A 27,143-nucleotide genomic window follows, 5' to 3' on the forward strand; every position below is an offset into this window, starting at 1 on the left:
TGAGGCACCTTCAACATTTCAATTTCCGTATGTGTGTAATGTTTAAATAGGATGTGCACATATAAAATTTAATGTGTCTAAATATGTATTACATACATATGTATATATGTGTGTGTGTTACAACAGTCCATTGTTGGTTCCCAAATGGGAGGTGAGCAGCCCGACTGAACACTATTATTTGAAACAGGGGTGTTCAAATGTTTTGCATTTTAGGGCCACATTGAGATACAGACCAAGATGGGATCTGCCCCTTTTACGGAGGCCATCGTCTCAATATTGATGAAAATTAAATATGGCAATGCTCTCAATTACCACACCCCAAATTTAAAATTGCACAAGCTATATAAACTATATATAACCACCAAACAATTTAAAGAACTGTGCTTATCTGAGATTCGTATTAGAGCTATAAAATGGCACTAGTCAGCATTTTACATGTTAATATGAAATGTGAAGTTGTGACTTGTGGTACAAAATCTGTCCAGGATTAATGCCTTTTTTGTACTCTACTCTCTGTCGTCACTTTTAAGTAAGGCTCAAGTGCTTCCTCTCAGGGCTTTTGGCACATGCAGGAACTAGCTGATCCCAGCAGCAACTATGCATATCAAAATCCCTGAGGAAGGGCTGGGCCTCTGCTTAAGAGGCTAGACTGAACTGACAGCTCTCCAACCCTGCTGATCTGGGTATTCTGCAACCCCTAATTTGGTCAGGGTCTTTTATAATTTTTTTAATCATCTTTCATACCATAGTTTGGGCACCTCGGGGCTAACACATGTACACTAAATTCAAATATGCCGCAGGTGGACATCTAAAGGTGAGAGGTGAGAGAAATATACCCAGTGGGCAGGACAGGAAGGTGTGATTTTACTCTTCTATTATACTTTGGGATAAGGCTGGGAATAACTGGTCCTAAACTGTGGTATGTCAACAACGTTATCAGATTCATGTTAAAGATATGAATAACATTATGCTTCATGTTAAATGTGTCTTTACAAAAGAAAAGGGGAAAAAAGAATAGCAAATTGTAAGTGCTTTTAATATTATTAAATACTCATAGCCATGAGGTCCCGATCTGAGGATACTTAAATCAGGAGACTGGAGCCATGAATGGAAGACAGATCTTTGTACACACCTGAAAAATAGCCCAAGTTTGCATAAAAATCTGAAATCTTAAAAAAAATACATTGAAGGATTTAAAAAATTCCAAAATGATAAAAGGAGCACCTGTAGCTTTAACCAGATGCCCTCAGTGACTGTTGCTAGGCAACCATAACAGTTTAGTCAATATTCCAGGCTTGGTTTTTCTCAGTTAAAGGCAGGGGTAGAGTCCTTTTCAGGGCTGTTTGGGCCTTTAAGGGAGGACTCATTGGGGCAAAGCTGTACTGGCATAGTCCCCTAGGAAAAAGGAGCCAGATTGCAGAGGCCAGTCATGACCAAACAGCAAAGAGTTAACAGAGTCCAAATGTCCGGGGTTCCAGAAAAGCCAAAAGTCAGGTCCAGTCCAAAGGTCAGAGTTCCAGAGAAGTTACAAGTCACTTCCAATCCAAGGGTCAGAGTTCCAGAGCTAGGGTACCAGCAAGGTCAGTGGAGCAGCCATGAAGTGTACTAGTTTCTTCCACAAACTACTGCTCCTTCCAGCCATTTTTATGGTAAAGTCTTAATGAACTAAACTGTCAACCACTTATTGGCAGACATCCTGAATTTATTCATTCGTCTTAGTCATTTGACAGTTGCTGTTGGCTCATGAGCGGTGCACGCCTTTTGCGCTCATGAAGCTCTTACCTGTCTCGGACAGCACCGGTGCTGCAAGGGTGTCAGCAAAGAGGAAGGGGAAGAGCGGGTTTCTGCAGCCTTGTTGGCTGCGTAAGAGTTCCCTGACACTGGGTCTGTTACAGCTGAAGGTTGTGCTAGTTGATTAGTTTGTAAGTGCATCAGACTCACGGTCAGCTGCAGCTGGGTCAGTTTGGGGAAAAACTGCAGGCAGCTCTTCATCTGATGACTCTTCACTGAGCACAGGACAAGGCTGACTTACGACACAGGCCCAGAAGCAACCACCAGGTGACTTGATACCACAAGACTTTAATGACTCACCCAGGCCTGGATGCTTGCTACTGTTTAACAGCTCCCCCCCCTCAACAAAAGCCAGTGTAGTACACTGGTTAGAGTTTCAGAGTAGGATGTTGGAAACCCAGGTTCAGATCACCACTCTGCTGTGGAAGCTCACTGAATGACTTTGATCCAGTTATACACTCTCAGCCTAACCTACCTCTCTGAGTTGTTGTGAGGATAATATGGAGGAAAGCATAATAATGTAAACTGCTTTGAGTCCCTACTGTGGAGAGAGGCAGTATATAAATGAAGTAATTTAAGAAATACAGGTGAAGATGCGAGCCACATAAAAGGTAAGTGGTTTACTGAGTTTGAAAGAGAGAAGGATGGATGTAGGAAAAGGTAAGCATGTTGAGGCTGCCAGGAAGAAATAAATGTGGGGAAGGGGATAAAGGGAAAAGCAAAGTACCCCCTGCAAATCCATGCAGGTTCCTCACCATGAAACAGGGACAGGCTCGGTTGGCAACCCGCAACTGGGCCATAGGGGAGAGGCTGTGGTGGGGAGGTGAAAATTAGGTGGGGGGCAAATAAAGGGGAGTTGGAAGGAGAGAAGGAAGGAGAAGGGGTGAAGGGAAAGAAGACTTGGTGAGGAGTGGAAAATGAGATGCCCCCCAAAGTCTTGTAGGTCCACACTTGTATATACTAATAGCCAAGTGGCCCTAATCAGCAGATATTTAAATCCATGGATCGAGGCCACCTTGACACAACAGAGATTTTTCTCCAAACTTGGAGGACCCCACCCCCCCCAGGCTTGCAGAAAAATCTGAAAATGAAAAAGGGGGAGTGGGAACAGGCCACCATTGAACTTACCTGAGGGTTCCCATCCCAGCCACTGGCCTTTGTCTTAGGCCTGGACAACCCTGAGCCTAGCCATGTTAGCAGGGAGTCAGGCCAAGCCTGGATATGATGGCAGAGAGCTGCTCTAAATCTAGGCAAAGCGGCAGTGACCCAGACATCTCAAGGCTGGGTGCAACAGCTATGAGCAGCCGAGGCCCACCTGGGAGCCACAATGTAGGAGGGAGGAACTGGGAGGTGTCTTTAGGAGTGGGGGGGGGGCAAACCCTTTGCCACTCCGAATCCCAACACCTTTCCCCTTCATACTCAACAAACATCCTTCTCCTGATGAGGGGATAGGGAGCTCGCCAAAGCTTCCTGCAACCCCTCCTGTGATTCTTCTACTGAAGTGATGTGGGCAGCTACGTGGCCACCTTGCCACTTTGCTGCTCCAGTCTCCCACCTGCCTTCACTATTTCAACTCGGGAACTATGGGGGGGGGGCTACCATCCTCTGCTGGTAGTGAAAGTGATGGTGGGGTGGTGAGCCCAACGTGGCTCTCTGCCCCCACAATTCTCACACACACACCCTTGTGACAACTGTCCTGTAAAAAAATGCTTTGGGGTATATAAAGAAACACTCTATCGGACCTGTACTGTTTAATCATAAGAGCCTTATTGTAAAACTTGCTTTTCATATCACAGCATGATCTACCCAATGATTCTTGTGGCTACAGACTCATGCAAACATGTTATGATAATGCCATCCTAAGCAGAGTTACCTCTCTGGAAGCTCAATGGTATCAACATACTTAGAAGTGCGTAACTATGCTAAGGATGGACCTGCAAATGAGGGAATTGCTGATCCCAGGAAGAAAGGATTATATGGTTGTTTAGTCAATGGGATTATCTCATGACTGGAAAACATTTAATAAGAATGAGCTGTTAAAACATATGTTCTGAAACTGGCCTGTATTCACCTTTGCCTTTGAGTATTCATGGAGACAATTTCACAATACCGCTGATGCCTGGCAATTGTATGAATGGGTGATGATGAATGAGAAGCTACATTTAGTTTAGGAAATATCAGAAACAGGAAAGGTTATTTGAGCACTGGCCTTATTAAAATGCAATTATATTTTGTTGATATAAGTTAAAGAAAAGCTGGGAAACTAGATAAAGATTTTATTTGGGGCAGTGGTCTTTTTAGTTCTTCATAGCTGCATAGTACCTTAAATACTAATGCAGGCCTGTATCACAGCATTCTGGTATTTTCCACATGGCACTTTTTCATCAGTCCTGGCCCCATACTGCACTGATTTCTCTCCAGTCTATCTCTGTACAGTTATATAGCTCTGATCTATTTTATGGAGACATAGCCTCCCAATATCCCCCCGCCCTTGCACTAGTTATTGATTGAATAGAAATCTATTCACAAGATAATTTAAAATTATATAAAAATTAGGTCCTAAAGTCCCTACTAACCCCACAAATCTGGTGGGATAAAAATACTTTTAACCTGTTTATGATAAAAGACCAGAAATGAACATCTATGGACTCTCATATTTAGAGCCATCCAACATTATCAGTTATTTTTGTGTATTAAATGCATATTAGTTATGCATTATTAAATCAAACTGGCTCCGAAGTTAGCTTACAAAAAAATTGAAATTTCAGTGAGGAAGGATCAAACTCAATCAAAAGTAAAATAGTTAATACTTGCACAGTGATTTCTTTCTTCTTTGGGAATGGTATGGGATGCAGCAAGATCTGCAGGAAGGGGGAAGAAATTGCTTCCCCTTCTGGGACTCCACTTGCAGAAGAGGGGTTTTGCACCCATGCAAGTTCAAAAGCCATTACATAATCATATATACTTGTGCTTGCCTTAGGCACAGTGGATCCACACTTTCCCTTGATCTTTCAAACCCAGTACCCTTCCTCTGCAGGTTGGGACAAGAGCAACACTGAAAACAAGATCAGAGATAGATCAGTATTTATTAACATACATGTTTGTAAATTTTAATTGTGACAACCTTGCCAAGGTTATCTGAAACTGCAGCACTGAATTTTGTGCCTTTTAAAACCATAAATAAATGCAGCAAAATTGTTAGTCTGGCATTACAAGCAAACACAACATCAGACTTGCTGTATTTGTTCATCTCTAATTATTAATTCTAAACAATTAATTCATTATAAACACAGCCTCTTGCAAAATTCAATACTGTGCGTTTTAGTCATTGAGGACTTTTTCACGGACTCCTTTCTCTTGCTAACTGGTGCATCTGCTCATGAAAACAAACACATGTCTCAGTGCCTGACTGTCCTTAGTCTTTGTCTAATTCCACGTGGAGAATTTTCCGTTTCAGCCACCCAACGCGTGGGGGGTTTTTTTTGGTTTCCACACCACATTGTCCTCCATTCTTGCCCAAGTCATGCACAGTACATTCTTTCCACAAAAACTTTAAATCTGAAAAAAAGATCTTTCCCAGTATAATGTTGCCAGGATGAACAATTTCCTGAGCCCCAAAGGGAAGGTATACCTTGTGTCTGAGTGGAAGGAAATGTCCTCTTCCTCTGCATTCACAGTGAACTACCTGCCCGAGGGTTTATTTTTAATTTTAAGGGTGGGGGGAGGATCAGGGGAACATCATAACGAAGTTGCTAGAGTATGGCAATATAAAAGCAGGGAGACTTGGGAGGGGGAAATCAGCACCATTGTTCAATGCCGCAGTAGAGCCCAAATATATAGGATGAACACATTACACAGTGAGATTGGGGGGAAGGGAATCTGTCCCAGTGTCTTGTTCAGCACTGCAAATGATTGAATGCACTTTTTAAAGGGGGGGGGGGATTATGCTGTTCTCGAGCAGCTCTATACACACATCAAAAATAAAAAAGAAGGGTGGGTGGAGAAACATGACAGCTGCAGGCAGCGGGATGACAATACAATGCACATGTGGTGTGAAAGGGAAATCATGGCTAATAATTGTGGAAAAAAACAAATTACTATGAATCGAACAACCATCACACTGGCAGCTTGACCACCATGGAACAGCCTCCTTGTGGAATCAGCCTTGGTTGTATGTTTACACTGTGTGCGTGTGTACATCCTGCATCCTTGTTTCCCCCATATATAACTCATTGCTACTATCTTGAGCTATTCCGTTAAACCCAAATGAAGTCCTTGATCCTAAAATGTCCACATATGTTTGAAAACGAAAAGTGCTAAATTACATTTAAACTGACATGTAATTTCTAAATAATAAATATGATCATAACATACACATGTAGCAAGTGATGAGGAAAGGTGCATTTGTTGAATATTTGCCTGGTCATTTACTATTATTTATCAATTTATCTATTTACTACATGAGGCAGCTTACAGCATCTAACCAAATAAAACTGTAAAATAATCAATCTATTAAAATAACTATCCAGTAATAGAACCAATCCACATCAGCAGCAGTACATTATAAAATCAAAAACAACACAGTAATTAAAATAACAGGTACTGTAGAAAACCATGGCTTAATCAGGTATGTAGCAATATATTATAAAAGACTTGGAAAACCTAAAATGGCTAAGAAATAAAATAACTAAAAGGTGAGAGAGAATTTAGGTAAAGCCCTGGGCAAATAAAAGTAATTTAACTTGGTGACTAATATCCAGAAGAATAATGAGCAGGTGTGCTTCCACTATACATAGATCCAGAGAAGTTAGCCGTGTTAATCTGTAGTAGCAAAATCAAAAAGAGTCCAGTAGCACCTTTAAGACTAACCAACTTTACTGTAGCATAAGCTTTCGAGAACCACAGTTCTCTTCATCAGATGCAAACACATCACACATCTGACGAAGAGAACTGTGATTCTCGAAAGCTTATGCTACAGTAAAGTTGGTTAGTCTTAAAGGTGCTACTGGACTCTTTTTTATTTTTCCACCATACAGTATTCTTTACCTAGGTTTGAATCTCCCTGCCCTCTGTCTCAATTCATACAACCTCTCTTCCCTCCAAAAGCAATCTCATTTTATGGAATTGGCTCATGAATGGCATCTTCCTGGGTACGCATCTGTGCTCTTTGAATCCTCAGTGACCACTAAAGTAAGCTTTTGTCTAAAGTAAGCTTCTTGCCTGCTCTAGGGACACTTAAATTTTGTGAGCTATCTGGCACAGGACATGTGGCCATGTTGTTGTTTTTTGAACATACATTATCCTCTCCCTGGACTGTTGGTTTGGACCCTACTAGACTTCAGAACTTACAGCAATAAACCGCTCTTACCCTCCACTCTGCCTCACATGAATGGAATAAGTTGCTTTCTATGAGGTACTTTATTTTTATTGCTCTGATTTGCCGATTCCCCTGTCTTGAAATTGTATTATTTCCCTTAATATTGAGTAATTTTGATATGAGCTTGTTTTGAAAAAGACCATATTCATAGTCACGTTCTAGGGCACATGTCTATTCTGACTGTGTAGTAATACAAAGAGAGTATAAGGCTAGCAGAGAGCTAGAGGTAAGTGGTGGACTGCAGAACCTCACCAGTAATTTATATACAAGATGCACACGCAATTTTTCACTTCCTATTTTATTATTTATATCATACATATAAAATTGATTGTTAATCATAGATAGTGAAAGGTATTTACATAAGGGCTTATCTGACTTTTGGTGGAAAGTCGCAAAAACAGCATTTCATCAAAATGATTTTTTAGCAAATAGAATGATGCTTGGAATAAACTCACGAGTTTTTAGGGGAATTGTCGATTATACCATGGATGGCACAGATCTTAAAGATGTGTTTTGGAACAGATGACACTCAGAATATTCTTTACTTATACAGTGCTTTTAAAAGTTATTTAAAGAGACATTTTATTGTTGGTTTTGTTGAATATGGTCTGCTAGATAAAGAAGTCCTTTATGAAAAAAGATGCTGAAACAACTGTGGGCTGCTTGGCCGCAGAAGAGGAATGAACAGAAACATGCTTTAAATAAGGAAATATCAAAGGATGAAGTTGTTGTTTCAGATATAACTGACAACCACACATTGTTAATGGGACTACCCAATACTTTCATGACTGAAAACCAAATTTAGAGTACACTACTCTGGCTTTAAATGTTTTCATAAAGGTTGAAGAAATAGGACTACATCTCAAAATATAGCGATGAAAAAAACAAAATTGGGGAGATTATATTTTCTAAACAAAAAAGTACTTGCCAAAAACCGCCCTGCTTTCTACAAATTATTTAGAAATGGTTAAAATGTTACATGACAGTCATGATAAATACTCTTATTCAATCAAATTATAATAATTGATGAGATGTTTCAATATGACAGATGGACATGTCAGTAGCATGACATAAGTGCAACATTTATTAAGATGCATTTATCCTGAAGTTAACATTTCAACAGACACATTAAAAAGCCATGCCACATAAACAGTGGAAAAAAATCAAGGGGACTTGCTATGGAACTAATACAAAACTAGCTCTTATTGAAGGCAATTCTTTATTAAGGAAACTTATCAATGCTATGGTAGCTTCTTAATATATTGACAAAGGAAAGAAAGCCAGAAATAAAATATTAAAAGCTGTGGGAAGAAAGTCTGCAAGAGGGTTGCAGGCCCTCTTGCGGACTTCATATATTTATGAAAATATACCAAGCTATACAAATGACAATTGGATAAGTATCAAGTGGTGCATACATATGATGTTATCTATTTATCATTTTCCAAACATTTAGAACTATTTGTAGAAGAGATTTTAAATGTTTCTATTCTGGGTTTGGTGTCTATCCAGCAGTGTTACCTGCTGAGCTGCCGAACAAACCAGAGGTGCTAAAATATTTCACCTGGGAGTGCAACTTTGACAACTAGTAATGTTGTTATTAGAACAACTGAATATGTTTTAAATTCAGTTGTTCTTCTGCAAAGAATTCCATGGACCAAGACATGATAAATACTTTAAAAAATACTGATTGAAACAAGCGGTCAAGATTTTTAATGCTGTCAAGCAAAAAAAGTTAGTCAAAGACACATGAAATTCAACTGAGTGGCAGGACATGATTTGTTCAGTGGACATGCATTGAAACTTAACATTGAAAAATGTTTGGCTTGTAGGAATAACATCACAAGTTTTCTGTACACATGGCTGCACATCTTTGTGAAGACCTTAACTATCTCTCCAGTTCCAAATGACACCAAAGTGACAAATAGTTCAGATTAAGGAAGAATTCTCTAGTAATACTACTAGTGATAGAGGTCTCCTAATGCAATTTTGCCACTTTGAAGCAGAAAGCTTTGGTGTTGCTCCTGAGCCAAAAAAGGCTAATATAGCTGACAGAGAACATTTAACATATAAAACACAAGCAGGGTCAAGAAGTATGTGACCTATTACTTTCTGTTCACCCAGTAACAACCCATGATTCTGCTTTCAGATTACATGGTGTTGATAAAAATATGGCACTGATAATTATCAAAAAATGAAAATTTAAAAATAAAAACCTTTTATTTCAAACGAATGAAAACGTTATCATTACTGAGATTACATGGTATAATATTTAAAAGAACTGTAAGTGGGCTTTGCAAAAACATCACCAATTTCCTACAGCAAAATCCTCTCCATACTTGTAGCAACTTCCACCAACTCCTACTGCAGCAAATATCACTAGGCTAAATATCAAGTACAAATATGGACAACAGTCAACTTGTGACTCTGAAAAATGGCAATAGAAGATCCAACAGAACTGATTTATCCAGTTCTGGATTTGCATTCATCATTATTATCACTGCTTAATGTAAATCTAACTGAAAAAATAACATTGAAAAATCTAAGAACAGTTACAGGAAAAATGTATGCAGTTACACATGTAAAATTTAGCATGGCGTGGAATTCTCTAAATATGCAAAATGTACATACATGTGTGATAGAGCAGATGTTTAGAAAATACTCATTTGGCTACTGTTCTTATTAATCTAATGCTTACAAATGGCCTTCAAAATTTCCAGTCTCCTTTGCCAGAGATGTTTGAGCAATACATGCTACAGCTCAAATACAAAATATTTCTGAAGATCAGATGTGACTGAGACCCTCTGTGTACGCATACATCAATATATAAGAATTTAGGATTGCTCACTATAATGCTTACTTCATTTCCAACTAGTATTTGTACAGGGAGCGTAAAAACAGTTCCTAGAGTAGCATGTGTGAGTGTGCTGAATGGCTGGGGAAAGAACAGTCTTTCTCAGCTCTAATGTAGTTGCTGCCCCAACTGTGATGGATAGGGAGAGGGTGTTTCATGTCCTTTCTACCAGCAGCAGCAACTCCTATAGTTACAGAAGCAGAAAGTTACAGAAGCAGAAATTGGGCCCTCAAAAAGGTATAGAAACAATCTGAAGATATGTGATACTTGCTGACACTAAGCTGTGCTGAGGCTGCCAATTATCTGTATGGGTGACCTCCTGGGAACCTATACATGCAGCCTTGAATTCCATGACAGAATAAATTACATTAAGTAAATAAATGAGGCACCCCTAATATACAGAGGGCACCAGCTCAACAAACATGAGTGAATGGGCCATGTACATGGAAAAATAATCCCACTGGGACCCTGCCCTGGAAGACCAGTTGTCCCAGAATGGCACCCTCCAGCATTGTAGACAGACAAAGAACACATAGTGGTGTCGGCTGCACCCTGCTGTCCCAGGTGCAGCCACTGAAGAGGAACAAAACAGTGCCCAGCTGGCCTGGGTGTGGTGGGACCAAGGAGGAGGAACCTGATGGCAATCAGCTTCATTCTGCCACCCCAAGGAGGAGAAGCACAGCAACAGCATCACCTTGCTGGCCCAGGTGCAATGGAGCTGGCGAAGAGGAGCTTCACAGCATCCTGGGCACAATGGGGCCAGAATGGAGAGTGATGATGGCGATATCCAGTTGATCCTGGCAAAATTAGCACAGTGGGGCTGGCAAGGAAGAGCACAGCGACTTCTCATTTCCCTCCAACCACCTCTTTGGCCATCCACCAGGTGTGTGGGGGGGGGGGGGGCTTGCCATCTCTATGCCTTCTCCAAGAGGGCTCTGCAAATTGCATATGGATGATACAGGGTGGTTTGTTACTCCTTCTCTAGATAACGTACAAAAAGATTCTTCCTGGTAGTAACAAAATCTTCAGAGTGGGAAAGTAATCAGGACTTTCTTAAATCTTTGACGTTTTCACGAGGCGCAGCCCTCTGATCAATTAAGACTGCATTCACAACATCAATGTTCTGCTTAGCAACTGTATGCAACAAGGTATTTTTTTCAGTGTGGACAAGCCAGTCTCTTTGGAGCAACATCCAACCATCACTTGCACTGTGTAATACGCCTTGGATATCTGTGAGAAAGGCGGACAATATAATGCGTGGAAACAGCAGCACCTGACTAAGCACCTCAGTAAGGCTGGTTCGAGGGTTCTCCTTCTGTCTAACAAAACTCTGTTCCAACCTTTCCTGCGGAAGCCAAAACTTCCCCCTCCCCAGCCGCGGAGCTGACAACGGGCATGTCGTACTTTGCTCGGGGAAGGGCTGGGTCCTCTGGGTTCGAACAGGTTTCTGCTCCGTTTTGGCGGCCGCCGCCAGGGCAGGGTTTGGTGTGCAACACTTCGCTGACATGTTGAAACTGGTTTCCACGCCCGTCCCTGCCCACAATGCTCCTGAGAAAAGGGAAAGAGAGAAGGACGGGAAATACCTGCGAGGAGCTTTGTTTCAACTTGACGCTCTGCCCTGTTTCGAGCACCTCCATCCGCCTACCTCCACAGTCTCATGCTGGGAACGGCCTCTGAGGGGACTGCCGAGCGCGGGGACGCTGCAAAGTAAGTGGGGGCTTCCTCCTTCCCGCCTCCCCACCCTCACCTCAGTCGGCATGGGCTTTCCTGGAAAGGACGGACAGAGTTCGCGCTCGAGCGCCGGGCTGCCTGTTTGCTCCTTGTTTTGCTGCTTAGTTTCTCTCACTATATGGCGAGCCGAGGAGAGCTTGGGGGAGCGCGTCAGCTCCCGAGTTCTGGCTCAGCCCAGTCCTCTTTGGGGGTTGCTTGACGCAGAGCAGAAATCCTGGGGCTGTGGAAAGAAGTAGCCGTTAGAGCTGATTTGAATGCGGTGGGGAGGGGGGGGGGGACTAAAGCTGTTGTATTAAAAAAAAAAAAGTAAGGGGGAGAGGTCTTAGTATAGGATCTGCAAACTCAAATCCCCCCAGCACGTAACGGACGTTCTTGTGGCTTATGGCTTGTAAAAACGGAGGATGGTGTAAAATGGGCACGCTTTCGAAGTGACTAGACGTGGGCACTTGGCGGGAAAAGGAAGGCGCACAGCCCAATGGAGGGAAAGGAGAGAACCAAGCCAGAAACCTGGGTTCATGGCCCAAGGCAGGAACTCAGCAGCCCGAAAATGCTGTCTGATAGGAATGACAGTTGACTAGCTCTGGGAACAGCTCTCCTTCAACATTGTTGAAAAGACAGTGTTTATTTATTTAGATGTTTCCCCATTTTTTCTCCCTAATAGGGGGTTCGAGCAGCCTACAATATCATTCTCCTCGCCTCTATTTTATCCTTACAACAACAAGCCTGTGAGGTGGACAAAGTGACTAGACTAGCCCAAGATTACCGGGAAGTTTCCGTGGGGATTCAAACCTGGGTCTTCTGGATTCAGATCCACTGCTTAAACAATCACCCTGATAGTCCTTGAGGTGTCACAGAAATGTTTGTTGTCTTTTCGATGAAGAAAGGGGATTTCCAATAATAAAAGTTTGAGCTCTTGTTATGCTGGATTTTATTTATGTTGGAGTGAAAAATGAAAATAAGATACATATTGAATGCAGGGTTTTTTTAACTTAAGGAGCTAAAGAGGTACACAGAAGAAAAGTTAAACCTTTATCTTTCCCACCTCCTGTCAGTTCGCCTGCCCAAGCGCATTTCTACCAACCAGTCTCACTTCCAGTACTGGAGGTTTTAATATTTTTTTCTCCCAGCTATCCAGGCTATCTTTCAATATTACACCTTTGTTGAGGAAAAATTATATTTGGTGAGGTAATTCATGATTGGGGGATAGAAGCACTCTTCACTTGCTTTGCTTTATTAAACTTAGACACATCCAATTAACCCATTTCCTTTGTGTCTGAGGCCAGTCTGACTTTAAATACAGAGATCTGCAGTCTTAACATTTACAGAGCAATCCTAAGCAGAGTTGCACTGGTCTAAGCTCATTGAAATGAATGGGCTTAGACTGGTGTAACTCTGCTTAGGATTGCACTGTTAGTTTGTTTCCTGGGCCGATTCCAGACGGCCCCCCGCCTCGCGAAACGTCGCGTGTCGTCGCGCAGAAAACGCGATATTTCGCGTTTTCTGCGCGACAACGCGCGATGTTTCGCAAGGCGGGGGGCCGTCTGGAATCGGCCCTGGTATCCTCCCAAAAACGTACTTATTTAGGTTTTATAATTATGTAATATAATGAAATCTTTACCTATTGTTAGCAGAAATTACTTCAACTTACTGATATTGTTTGATTTTGTACACTTTATTTGTTTCAGAAGGCGCAAGTCTGAATAAATGTTGATAAAGAAGTAGACTTCCTGAGGTCAAATAATTAGAGGAATTCATACAAGCTATTGGATATGATGTGGGAAATGCCAAATTAATAGTATATTTAAATATAAAGTGTAGATTGTTTAGGCAGGTGAGAAGCATATAGATCACAGGCCTTTCAGTTTACTTCAAAACCTGTGATAATAGGGCCATTCCAAGCCAATCCCATGCATGTTTATTCAAAAATGTTCACTTTTTGAAGTGGTAAATATGCATAGGCTTGCAGCATTAACTTTTTTCTTGTTGTGAGGGGTTTTTGATTTATTTAGCATACATACTTATGAATCACATGCTCTGAAAATGGGTCCACTTTTTTTGGAATGAGATAAAGACAGTTGTGCAAGTCAGTGTGGCTTAAAATATTCCATACATTATATTTTGTATATCAAGACATATGGAAATGTTTGTGCTTGATAGTGCCTATTTCCTGAGTTCTCAGCAAAGTTTTTCCCATCTGCAATGCTTTTCTATTCTTTATGCTATACCTAACATGGTCTGTACTGTAAAATTAACATTGTAGAGTTTATATCTAAGAATCTATGTCTCAGTATATTGTTCTAGTGAGAGGGTAAACTAGGTGAGACACTTATTTTAAAAATGGAAATTAATGAGACTTCAGTACAAACAAAAAGAGTGTTTAGATCTAGCTTGATCTTCTTTATAATCAGATGAATTGAGAGAATTCTCCCAGAGTTCATATAGTCAGACTACATTTACTTAGTTCAAATAAAGTCATGCTTCCTTTGCCCTTGTTTCCATTTGAAATAGATGTGTACTCAAGTCCCTTTTAATATGCTTGTGTGAAAGTAAATTAGTAGAACTTCATAGAAAATGTGCATAGAATTGAAATCTTGATCTTCTATGTTTGCCATGAAGTTCTACTGATTTACTTTAACACAAGCATTTTAAAAACATTTTTGTTCTAGAGGAAGGGGGAATTCAATTTAAAATCAGTTTTGGTTTTTTTAGGAAGAAATCAGTCTATGTAAGATAATTAAGAATGGAAATAAGATTGTGATTTATTAGTGCTGGAGTTCTGTAGTTGATTAATACATCAGTGAAGTAGATATGATAGATGTGAGAAGGTGTTTATTTATTCTGTTACTAGTGTCATTCTTGTGCAATGAGGGCAAATGTCTGATCTGTTAACATTGGTTAAAGATGCATTGTTGTAGCTAGGCCCAGAAAATCCTCCCTGAATCTCTTGTTGCAGCAGTGGATGTATCAATATGCAGAGGATCACTATATAGGTACAGTTTTCCCTGTTATGTTAAATGGCGTGGGATGTGGTGTAACTATGAATCAGGCTTGGAACAGTTGAGACGTAAGTTAATTTCAACAGTAACACCTAACCCCTCTTATTGAAGCAAAGACCCTGATCTGTAATCCTGTGTAAAAGGGCAACTTTCCTTACTGCTGTCCAGTTTGGGACATTTCAGCATCTTTGATGTTCCTTAATTTAGTTGATTTTTAGTTTGCAAAGTAAAAATTTTCAACACAGTACACAGTGAATTTCTAAGACCCAGTCTAGATGTGGAGTAGAATGAGGTGGAAGAGTTCTGGTTAAAAACAAAACAAAAACAAAAAAAACCCCAGAATTGGATGTACCACTTCAGGTGCAAGTGTGCGTGTATGTCTGTCACATGCTTAATGTTCCCCTATATACCTGCAAATTGAAATCAACACATCACACAGAAAGCTTCTATTCACTTTTGTATGCTGTGCTCACTTATAAGAAACTAGCAACAAAGCCTGTTGTGGGGAAAAAAATACAATGGGCTCTAGAAAGAGGAGGATGGGCGGGCAGGCATTCGCTCCTCGTCTGTTACTGATTCTAGCTGGTGAAGGAGGGGGGTGGGCATTGTCATCTGCTCCATGCCTGATCTACCTGATCTCAGCCATGCTCCGCTCCTAATACCAACTGGGTTAAGGTGGGGGCTGGGCATTGCCGCCTCCTCCGCTCCTAATACCAACGGGGTTAAGGTGGGGGTGGGCATTGCCAACTACTCCAGTCCTAATATCAACTGGGTTAATGCAGGGGGCGGGCATTGTCACCTGCTCCACTCCTAATACTAGCTGGGTTATGGCAGAGGGCGGGTATTGCCAGTTTCTCCACTTCTAATACCAGCTGCGTTAAGGCAGGGGTGGGTATTGCAACCTGCTCTTCTCCTAATACCAGCTGGGTGAAGGCAGGGGTGGGTATTGCCACCTGCTCTGCTCCTAATACCAACTGGGTTATGGCGGGGGCAGGTATGCCATCTGCTCCGCTCCTAATATCAACTGGGTTACGGCAGGGGTGGGCATTGACAACTGCTCTGCCCCTAATACCAGCTTGGTTAAGGTGAGGGTGGGTATTGCCACCTGCTCCGCTCCTAATACCAACTGGGTTAAGGCGGGGGGTGGACATTGCCACCTGCTCCACTCCTAATAACAACTGGGTTATGGCAGGGGTGGGCATTGCCACCTGCTCCGCTCCTAATACCAACTGGGTTAGGGCAGGGGGTGGGCATTGCCACCTGCTCCACTCCTAATACCATAGTAAACAAAGAGAGAGTATCACGGTAATGTACAAATAAACAAAAAATACCAAGCCGTGAAATCTAACTAATGAGTGTCTCTATTGTAAATCAATCAAATTAAAGCAACTCCTAATACCAACTGGGTTAGGGCAGGGGGTGGGAATTGCCACCTGCTCCGCTCCTAATACCAACTGGGTTATGGCAGGGGTGGGCATTGCCACCTGCTCCGCTCCTAATACCAACTGGGTTAAGGCAGGGGGTGGGCATTGCCACCTGCTCCGCTCCTAATACCAACTGGGTTAAGGCATGGGTGGGCATTGCCAACTGCTCCGCTCCTAATACCAACTGATTTAAAGCAGGGGCAGGCATTGCCACGTGCTCCGCTCTAAATACCAAGTGGCTTAAGTCAGGGGATGGGCATTGCCAACTGCTCCGCTCCTGATACCAGCTAGGTTAAGGCAGGGGCGGGTATTGCCGCCTGCTCCACTCCTAATACCATGGGTTAAGGTGGTGGTGGGCATTGCCACTTGCTCCCATCCTGGGCTTTCCACCATGGCACTTTTTCTGGAGGGACATGGTGCCTTGCCTAGGCTTCCCTTCATGGGAGCGCCCTCTGGTGGTGCACCAGGGTATAATGTGTGTTGTCTGAAATACGCTTACTCAATTATATAGTAAGATTATTAATGTTGATATACTTTGAAAAATGTAATCTCCTCACCTGCAATCGAAAGTGGTATAGTCCATTGTGCTGCTTTAACATTCTGCTACCTCATTCTGTTGCATGTATAGACCAGCCCTAATACTATACAAATAGCATGAGTTTGCATCCTTGTATATAAATATTTTTACTTTGGGCTTCAATATGTCAAAGGGGTTTACCTCCATGTTCTGGAATTTAAACATGTATCTCCAAATCTCCTTGTTCATTAACATTAAGGTCCTGAAGCTTTTTTTCTTGCTACTGTTTTCATTTCAATGCAGGAACATTTTACTCAATTTCGTTAGAAGTTCCAGTGACCTTCATCCTGTTTTATTATTTAGTGGAAATATCATTTCAAATTACATTTTTGCAGTTTTCCATATAGCAGTTTTCGTAATTAAAATAAATTTAATAGAGGAATGTTTTTTGTAAAACATATTTTGGCACTGTTTGAGGAATCCCTGTTTTAAAATATAATTGTTGTTCTATAGGAGACTAATACAGAAGGCTAGCAGTTTTGTAAAATGGTATGAGGTATGCCACAACTATATAAACTATGATCTGTCTTCAGACACTTGCTCCAAACCAACTCTAAAAACATATCCCATAGTGTTGCATATGGTGGGTCCAAGGAATGGGAAGTATGATCTGCTGCATATAGGAACAGCCTTGTATTCCATTCTGCATCAAGAGATTTTATAAGTTTGTTCTAACAAATCTAATAATGACTCTCTAAGCAATGATTCCTATATATGCATCAATAATGAATCCAATGAGAAGAAATCCTTCAATTTATAATCTCCTTCCTTTGCTCATGTGCTGGGCCAAGATTGAAGACATGGTTTAGAATCCTAGTTTCTTGGCAAGAAACAAACTACCATTTGTTAAATTACCCAAACCAGGAAGTCTTCAATTCTGGCGCAGAGACCATAGGGAAAAGGAAAGAACATACATGTCCCCGAGGGCTTCCTGACTTGGTATTGTCTATAGGGCAGGAATGAGCTGTGCACCAAGAAGACTGCATCACTGCTACAAACTCATTATGCAGCCTTAAGACAGCTCACCATCTCTCTGGCTGTATTATAATCTCAGACTAAAAAAAAATAATAATCTGTTTTGAACTCAGTGATTGTGGGTGCAATGGCTCTTACACCTTAGCAATGAACTTAAGGTAACTTTAATCTGTGTTGTTGAATAAAAATCGAATAGTAAAGGAGGTGCTCTGCTCAACGGCTTCCCATATTTGCACATATTTTTATTTATTTATGTCATTTATAGTCCGCCTTTCTCACTGAGACTCAAGGCAGATTACACAGTATGAGATTAGTACAGTCAATATCAAGGACATTTCCATAAAAAATGTCATAGGGTAAATAAATGCAAGTTTACAAAGACATAGCATTAGCAAGAATCCAATTTAAGTCCATATTCATGAGTTTCTCTGTAATGTCAATGCCATATTGGTGCCAGTGAGTTGGATTTGGGTAGTTTGAACCTTAGCTTTATTAAAACATAAATTATAACCAGTCTGTGAATAGCTCTTTCCCCAAACTGGACCAGGGTCATATGAAATAGTACCCCTTCCCATCTCTCACTCTCTCATAGGAGGAGTTGGCTGCTTAGTTTTTAACACGGTGGCTAGAGAGACGTGTTCAAATCTAGCTTTAGATCTCCAGCCACTGTATGAGGTATCTGTGACAAAGTGACAAAGCTCAAAAGCAAGTCTAGAATGAAAACAGAGTCTGTAATAGTTGGATAAAGGGATAGATTATTGAATGAACTGTCAAAGCACACCTAGAATAATACAGCGTGTATCTAGCAGTGTGTGTAACAGGGTATAGAGTTAAGGAATCAGAAAGGGCAGCAACAAGAATTACATCACTTATCCTACTCTGGGTGTGAATGTTACTTGAGTTGGTTTAGGTGTCTGAAGATCCAGGTGGACCTCAGAGCAGAACAGACCAGGAGTTTTGGAGTCCCAGGAGAGCAGGCTTGGTGGGAGTGCCAAATGGGAATCCAGGTAGAAGTTAAAGGCAATAATCCAGAGAGAGAGAGAGAGAGATCCAGATCCAGAGAGAAAGAGCATGTGAGCAAAACTGGGTTAAGCAAATAATTGAGCTAGACCCCGAGATACACATTATTTGAAGCTGAGCACATTTTTGAAGCTGAGCACCTTTTGGGGGAGACAAGACAGCTCTTGAGAATTTTTCTCTGGTCCTTTTTTCCCCTGGTCCTTTTTTCTGTATCCCTTTTATTGTTTAGAAAATAAATATATATATATTGCAAAAAAATTATAGAGGCCAAAAAAAAGAAAGAAAAGAAAAAGAAACAAAACATTGGGGGTTTCCAGGCTGGAGGAAGGTAGAGAATTCAGGTGAAGTCAGAGGTATAACCAACAGAATCTCCCAACAGGGAATTTCCAAATAAGGAAGAAGGCAGGTTTTGAGGAAGGAGATGTGCTAAAAGCAGGGACTCCACTAGAACAGAGGCATGGTCCTACCCTGCAAATAAATTGTAAGGCAGGGTAGACAAGATCTGGAAAACAATAGCACTATACGTAAAATCACTTTGATTTAACTAAAGTGCCCTGAATAACAATTTTAAAACCTTTTGAGAGTAATTGGGTCATTTTCTCTGTGGGCTTTCAATTGAGCTAGGTGGCATTTTGTTACACATATTCTGGGATAGCCATTATGCTGCTGCATCCTTGATTAAAGCAGGTGGCCAGCTCTTTCCTGTTCTCTTACCAACCTGCCTTCTATTATTCTGCAAATACACAAGCCAGGGCTTGCAAAAAAAATTTCTGCAACCTGCCTTAGACTGGGACTTTACCAGATCCTGAGTTTTTGGCAAAATGACTGGTTGGTCATGGGCCCAAGAGGTAGACAGTACAAACCTACTCTAATCTAAGACCATTGAAACTAGCAGGATTAGAGTGGAGTAACTCTTCATAGGAGTGCACTGAGAGACTGAGGCCAGCAAAATGGAATCTGGTTATGGCAACTTTCCTGGCAAAGTCAGAATAGTTGTATAATTTATTTATTTTTCTAGATGCTAATTTTCACCCCTTACTCCTATGCATGATACATAATGGTTTGTATCCAACTGCTGTTTTGTGACAGTGGGTGAGCACTTCTGTTAGTGCAGGGGAAGGATTTTCACTGATTACTTTTTCCACTGCAGAACCTCCTGATGCTGCTCCTGCTGTTTATGAGGGTCCCTGAACCTCAGGAACAGAATTTTAGGAGGCTCATTGGGCTGTGATGGGAATGAGATGGAACAAAAGTTCCATTATGCAAGTGGAGCAAAGCTTGAAGTTCATTGGATGTACTCCCTAATGTATAAAAACAGCATCAATACTCCACAATACACCACTTATTCTTTTTGCACAGAGAGATGTAAGATTTAAAAATAAAATTGATATCTTTTTCAGTAATTAACATACCAGCCATCGGTTCACATAAAACTATCCATCAGCTCAAACATTTACATATCCATGGCATTACCAAATAAAAGATTCAATTACGGTATCACTTTACCTGGTTTGTTTCATTCTCTTTATCTGTTTTGTCATTTCTAGGGGAAGAATATTTGTCTACACCTAACAAAAGTGATATACAATTTAAATTCTTGCACCAAAAAAGAATTAAGTCCTCCAGATCAAAAACCTTTGAGAGTTACAACCTTATATTAAATTTAATTTCTAATCTAGTTACAGTGATTGTCTATATGATTTCTACCAGTAAGACCTTCCTAAATAGCATTGAATTCTATCTGTCTGCTGCAGTAATTCTTCTCCCTTATGCTTAAGGGCAGAGAATCTGAGATAATCTCATTTTCTTGATCTTGGAAAATGGATTGTTATTCAGGACATGCACTGACACCTTTCGTAGAATTATCATGTGTATTTACAGTGTTTTGGCCTTGCAGAACTACTGTTAAAATTTATGAAGTTTTTATTGTGATAGTTCAGAGTACCAGCTTTAATTAGCCGAATTCTTGCATATGTTGGCTGGTAAGGGCAGGATGTTGTTAATCTCTGTAAGGGCCTGACAGAATGTAATCTCATGGTAACCTTAAGATCTATATTAGGCCACTACTTGTTGTGGATATTTGGAATGAGATGTCATCTAATGACGTGCCAGTCTGTTTCTTCTTATCTGACTTCTGCTTTTGTGGTTTCATTTTTTAACCAGTGCCTGCCTATGGTCAGAGATTTGATGTTGGTGAGCAAATTGAAACTGAATACTGACAAGATTGAGGTCATGGCGGTTGGTAACGCAGTGCCTGTTAGGCTGCACTGGCACATACTTATTACTAAACCACCTGAGAAGGCTGAAAGGTTTTTCTCATTCCTTATAATTTCCAGGCTTGACAGCAGTAATGTGTTGTATATTGGACTGCCCTTGAAGATCATTCGAGGTGCAGAATAGAATGGCACACCTTAGAAATTTCTGTTTTCACTATGACCTCATTGTGCTTAACCAAGATCTTGTTAAAATATTATTCAAGTACCTCATTGCTGTAGCAAGGGCTTATATGCCACCTTCCATAATGAAACCCAGGGCAGCGTAAACAGGGTTCTCAGGAAGTTGCAGGAACTGACCAGACTTACAGTTGCTTAATGGCTCAGTAGTAGAGCATCTGCTTGGCATGCAGCAGGTCCCAGTTTCAGTCCCTGTCATCTGCTGTTATAAGGATGATATAGGAGGTGATGTGAAACGCCTTTACCCAACACCCTGAAGAGCTGCTATCAGGCTGTGTAGGCAGTACTGACCTTGGTGGACCAGTTATCTTACTCAGGATAAGACAGCTTCATCTTTCCATGGGCTTAGTTTCAGCAAGGGTGCCACATCGTGCACGTTCAGACCTAGAAACACCCTTCATGAGGGCAAACGTTTTCTGAAAACAATGTAGGACCTTTTGACCATTTGTGATTTGGAGTTAAAATAGCTTGAGATTATTTAACTTCGCTCTCTTTCATGTGTTTTGTACTTGAACTTGGCATACCATGAATCTTCAGAAACTGAGACTTTAAGATACAACTGAAAATTTAGAAAACTGTCAATTAATTAAATAATTTGTTAGCAGTCTGTCTTGGACTAATCTATTGACTAATTGACTAATCTATTGACTACATTAAAATTATGTATTGCATGACTTTTCGAAGATCCTCAGGGTCAAGGCTGGTAGAATAGCAAGATTGAAGTCCAATAGTACCTTAACGACCAACAGGATTTTCAGGGTATAAGCTTTAGAGACCCAAAGCTCTCTTCATCAGATATCCTGAAAATCTTGTTGGTCTTTAAGGTACTTCTGGATTTGAATTTTGCGTTTTCCTGCACAGCAGGATAGCTATCCAGTTGAAACTGCTCAAAGGAAAAGGTCAGTTTCTCTAAACTGTGATATAACTTGTCTAAAAGTTAATATTGCTACTCATGCTTTTAAGGAAGGGTTATTTTAATGGGTTTTTTTCTTCTGAAAAATTAAGAATAATTACAGTGAATTGCCAGAACCAAAAAGCCTTCAAAACATACAAATACAGGCCCATCAATATTGTAGATGATCTGGGTGTAGAAAATATAATTTGGTCTCTTGTTTGCACATGAACACCCACTGGGAATTCAGCTGCGGTCCAGGACAGAAAGCTAGCCTATTGTTACCATCTTTGACAAGTGAGGCTCCTCAATCTAGGCATAATTGATTTCTGACTAGTATTTGGAGCTCAACGTTTCTAATGATTCATATACAATCTGCCTGCCCTGAAAAAGAAGTATTTTTATACTGATAAAATTGTAGCTTTATGTGTGTATGACAATATTTTTGACCACTGAAAAAGGCCTCCAAGGCTGAAACATGTTTGATCTTTTGGTCAACATGTATGTGCAAATTTATTCTTTGCTGTGATTGGTATATACCATGTTCTGAATTTTTAAAGGTATTTCATTCATAACGTTTTAAATCTTATGAATCTGCACTGTGCAATAAATTGCTATATTTATTTTATTCTGTTTTTTTGTTGCTCAACATTTTGGTTCCTGACTGTAAAAACAAATTGACATTGATTTCAACTGAGCATTTGCTTGTGATCTTACACAGCAAGAGTAAAAATGGAAAGTATCTGCTACCGGTAGAAGCAAGGTGAACTAATCTATAAATTTCATCCTTTAAATTATGCCTGAAATTCAGGAATCCTACACACAGACAGGAGTCTTAGCATGGTGCCAATTGCCATAATTAATTGGGGAGGTAATTTTCAATCTTTATTCAAAGCTCTAATTAATTGTCATTTAATAATCATGTAACATGTGCAGCTTTGATCCTCTACTTTTAGGTTGACAATCCTTGCTAATGAGAATGATCTTTACCCAGTCTCTTATATAAGAGGTCATATTAAAGTTGTATGGAGCTCTCTACAGTCTGCATAGACTTCAGAAAGAAAGCAAGTAGTCTTGCAAAAGACATTGGGAGGTTTTTTTAAAAAAAACTATGATTCACAAGGGCATTCTGGCAGGACCAATTAAAACAGGAGTTGGAAAATTATAGTTCTAAATACATCACCTATTCTTAATAATATCTAGCAATGAATCATTTATATTTTGCATTGTGGGAAATCTATGGAAATGGTCTGAATTATATTGAGAAGTAAATTCTCAATATATGGTGTATACAGTGTCTGCATTTATAAAATATTGTGGACATGTAGTGGTAGATATTTTTGCCCCTATACTTGTCTTTAATATTAGTGGACTGAAGTTTCATTTTGTGACATTGTGCTTGAATTGTTTTTGGTAAGCTACAGCCAAAGTAATGTGCTGGTACTTAGTATATTACAGTTGGCATATAATTTTGGCTTTCAATAAAAGTTATTTGTATGCTGTAATAATGTTCTGGTTCACTTTCCTTTTTGTGTTTATTCTGTCAAATCCATCAAGTGTTCTTCAATCCAATCCTCAATACTTTTTGGCCATCATAAAATAAATTGCAGAACAAGAGCTATTGGTTTGAACTGAACAGATGCAACAGTGTGTCATTTTTGTGTTTCTGTCTGCCTGAACCAGAATATATAGACCATGCGTTTAATTACAGAATTCTGAAAGAGTTGCTGGAGTTGGTGAGACTAGTGCAATAAACAAAAAACCCTGCTGCACCAAGTAAACAAACAATCACCTGGGTCTTGGATTCCTATTACTGTTCATCTATAGATTTACTGGCCTCAAATCGGCAAAGAGAGATCTGCTTGTAGAAATGATTCTTTTCACTCAGATCACACTCTTCTTCTCCATACATATGAAAGCAGCCCACCTTCAAATATGGAAGTGGGGGGGGAGGGTGGAATTGGCTTGGTTCCCAAGCTCAAAGGGGAGGGGCCTCAAATTTAGACATTTGTTAATTTTTTGGACATTTAATAAGCAAATAATAGGGACCTGCAAAGTTGGACATGGTGCAGGCTTCTCTAGACCTCTGAGAGGGTCTGGAGAGTCCTACAGAAGTCCATACTCATAGCAACAGGATGAACAATAATTAATGCATTTTGGATTTCTCCCGTCACTGCCTTGTTCTTGGTCAAGAGGAAGAACACAGGCAAAGTCTTTGCTACTCTCCTCCCACTTATCCACAAGTGGAGGGGTGATATTGTTTGTAGGCTATCCATCTGTTGAATACCTTGACAAAATACTCTTTCCCATCAGCAAAGGAAAAAAAAATGAAACCTACCTTATAGAGTTGTAAATATGTATGAAATAAGAATTGTAGCAGGGGTAGGCACATGCTGACATCAGAACACCAGGCTGTTCTGCTTGGTGCCCAGGGTTGGATCTCCCCCCAAGAAACCAAGGCACTGGCAGCACTGCTGGGGCCTACAGGGTAGGAGAAGGCAACAGGGCATGGCCTCATCTCCACCCTCACCTCCCAGGCCTGCACAGTCACCAGCTGAGTCCAAGATGAATCTCTGAGATGATGGCATCACGATGTGACTTGGCTAGCACCAAGTGTTGTCCAGCCAAGTCACATCCTCTTTGTTTGCTGGCACACCATCTTCAAAGGTAGACATTGCATTGTTGTGTACTTTAGCCAAAAAACGCTGCCAGATCTCTGTTATGGAGTCTTTCATAAATCATGTGCTATGAAAAAAATTAGACAAATTTGACTTCAAGATTAACTCTAGTAGACAATCATATATTCTGCTCCTCTTTGGCAAACAAGTGTATTTTCTTGAGGCAACAGTACATTTTTTTCTGTAACAAAAGGGTTCCCCCCCCCTTAAAGAACAAGTTTTGACTAAACAATAGCACTGAAGGTAAAAGTTACTACTTTTGAGAACAGGCAGGGTGGATGTCTATCGTCACCTTGCTGATTCTGTGTCTTATCCCAGGTGTGGGAGAGGGAAAAAATTGTTAACAGTAGGTCTATTAATTAGTCATGCCAATGATGTAGGCAGGTCTTGGATGCGAGCAGAGGTGGATTAGATCAGCATGGGAAAAACAGAAAGAGAAGAATACAATTATCTCAGGGAAATGAGTTTGCTGAAACCAAAAGCCTGCGCTGCTTCTAGAAAATTATGATTTGAAGAGTGGTTCCAGATTGAGACTGTTTCCATACTATGATGCTGAAGGTTGACAGGCTGGTTGCTGATTGGGAACAGCACTATGTAAGCTGAATTCCTTAAGCTGGATTTGAGGAAGATTTCCTTTGCAATTAGATTCTACCTTGGCTCTTGTCAGTTTCAACTTGGATTCATTTCTTTAGAACCACTTTATTTCTGTCACAATTTTGAACAATTCTTGTTCTATGCTTGTAAATGATTTTGTTAATGCTTTGTATCATAATTGCTTGAATAATTTGTGCCTCTGATGTATATATCATTATAGTTTTGCTATATGTTATAAAAGTCCTTGTGTCATTGTTTTTTACTATTGTATAAGAATTTCTGTATATATAAGCTCATTATTTAATAGGAATTTTCCCCAATGGTTTTTTTTGTCTTATTGAGAGTATTCTAACAGCGTAAATCTCAATAAATTCTCCTAGCGTCCCACAGGCTTCAGAACTGTTATTAAGGGTGCCCTACATGTACAGTACAGTAGTGGTTACACAAGGCATGAACAGTGGACTCATCTGGAACTGAGAGGAAATACTACATCAGGACTGAGTGACTAATGAGTGTTAAATGCGATCCGTGAGAGGGGTCCCCATATCCCTCCCCTGACAAGTAACAGCAGCTGTCAGTCACATTCGTCCGGCATTTAAAAAAATGTTTTAATCTAATTTTGTCTAATCTCCAACCATATCTTAAAACTATCAAAAGCATGAAGGATCTGGGATATATGTGTCAGTAATGTACTGTTGACATCAAACTCTATATATCTTTAATACCATCTTACAGCTTCATTCAAACGAAGGCTGTCAGAAAGGGGGCGGGGAGAAGATTGGAATCAAACTAAATCATATTTGGTTTTACCAATAATTTTATTTCTTTTAGTTATGTGTTTACCTTTGTAACATTTTAAATATTTATACAGACTAGAATCTCCTGGCAAATCAGGTCTAGGTTAAAAATGCAGAAGTAAATCATGGAGTGGATCCAAGGAACCTTCCTCCATCTTAAGTGGCTCCCTCCAATATAAGAGCCACTTAAGTTGGAGGAAGTGTCTGAAAGCTGGAGGGAGGTTTCAAATTTGGCTCTGTGGAGTAGTAGGAGAGAGGCAGGATCTATCCCACTGTATATAAGCAAGTGTGGGAATATCACAGGATGCTCCCCTTTTCACCATTTCCCTGTCTCTTTCTGCCAGAAGTGCTGTAAAACAATCCCTTGAATATCTTGTCACACAGCTGTGCCATCAGAATTTCAAGATAAACATTATTAAAGGCCATTGTGCGGTCAACAAGGGTGTCGTAGTCCTTATCATTCTCTAGCCCGAGATTGGCAACCAGGGGCACGTGCAGTCTCAGACTATGCTCCACCCAGAACTGGACTAGCAGAGATCTAGCCGTGATAATAGCCTGGTGTGTCAGGAAATAGTGGGCGGTTTCTCAATTTGCAGTCTCACTGAGACATCACACAGACTTTCACCCCCTCCCTTATAAATTGTCTCTACCCTCATTAAAAAAAAACCTTTAATACCTAGTATATTTTGTCTACAGCAGATAACAGCAGTGTAGCAACAATTCACACATCGTATTTCTCCATCGGATCACATAACCAGGAATGGTCAGGAGGGATTATAGGCAGTGATTGGGAGACAGGACATAACTATGTTAATAAAAGTCAAAGGGAGTTCTGCTTCACAGATGCAACATTCCCTGGAATGCATAGCCTTGAGAACTCCTGCAGATCTCCTCTGACTTCAAGTGATCGACCAGTGAGGCTGAGAATATTGTGCCGTGCAATCCGAAGCAGAGTTATACGTGTCTAAGTCTGTCGACATCAATGGA

General features: G+C 40.5%; 1 protein-coding gene across 1 annotated transcript in view; it reads left to right on the forward strand.

Annotated features, from left to right (window-relative positions):
- The first annotated feature begins 11,597 nt into the window (after positions 1-11,597).
- FAM83B (family with sequence similarity 83 member B) overlaps positions 11,598-27,143 on the forward strand; it is a 76,398-nt gene continuing 60,852 nt past the window's right edge. Inside the window, exon 1 of the mRNA XM_054980312.1 lies at positions 11,598-11,726. The gene's annotated coding sequence lies outside the window, so the exon portion shown is untranslated. The remainder of the gene's footprint in view (positions 11,727-27,143) is intronic.

This window comes from Eublepharis macularius, chromosome 1 (assembly GCF_028583425.1).
Source record: "Eublepharis macularius isolate TG4126 chromosome 1, MPM_Emac_v1.0, whole genome shotgun sequence".
In the NCBI taxonomy this organism is placed as follows: domain Eukaryota; kingdom Metazoa; phylum Chordata; class Lepidosauria; order Squamata; family Eublepharidae; genus Eublepharis; species Eublepharis macularius.